The sequence below is a fragment of the Aptenodytes forsteri genome, unplaced genomic scaffold (genome assembly GCF_000699145.1).
Source record: "Aptenodytes forsteri isolate BGI_AS27 unplaced genomic scaffold, ASM69914v1 Scaffold274, whole genome shotgun sequence".
Classification (NCBI taxonomy): domain Eukaryota; kingdom Metazoa; phylum Chordata; class Aves; order Sphenisciformes; family Spheniscidae; genus Aptenodytes; species Aptenodytes forsteri.
In genome coordinates this window covers 758095-758869 of record NW_008795101.1, presented here as the reverse complement: position 1 = coordinate 758869, position 775 = coordinate 758095, and positions in this window count along the sequence as shown.

Sequence of the window (775 nt, the reverse complement as noted above, 5' to 3'; positions counted from 1 at the left end):
GGTTGGGTTGTCCCGCCCATGCCTTCGCCCTCAAGATGAACCGCTCCATAATCTTCCCCGGCACCGAGGTCAGGCTGACAGGCCTGTAGTTCCCCAGATCCTCCTTCCGGCCCTTCTTGTAGATGGGCATCACACTGGCAAGCCTCCAGTCATCTGGGACCTCCCCCATTAATCCTTTTTCTTCCTGCTGCCTCCTGTTGCCTCTTTGTCCTCCTCCTCTTCTTGAAGGCCACTAACAGCTTACAGTCCTGGCCAGCTCTGTGTCCAAGCCTTAGGTGGTGGGTGTCCATTTTGGACCTGGGCTCACCTAGGGTGAGGGTTAAGTGAGGGTGAGGGTTAGGTGGCAGAGCAAGTGCAAAGCCCCAATGTTGGTGGGGCTTCGAAGGGGCTGCCAAGGGAAGGTGAGGCCCAGCAACCACTTTCAGTCCTGGCCACTTCTGTGTGGCAGCTCTAGGTGGTGCTCCTACACCACCTCCCCCCGTGGCATGCTGGGAGCTATAGGCACGCACACACACAGACACACACACACACCCCCACACCCCCACCCACCACCCCGGCATGCTGGGAGCTGTAGTCCCCTACCCCCCACAACATGCTGGGAGCTGTAGGCCCTCACCCCCTGCGGACATTCCCTCACCCCTTGCTGCATGGTGGGGGCTGTAGGCCCTCACCCCCCCCCGTGGCATGTCTGAGCTGTAGTCCCTCACCCCTTGCAGCATCCTGCGAGTTGTACTCCCTCACACCACCACCCCAGCATGCTGGGAGCTGTAGTCCC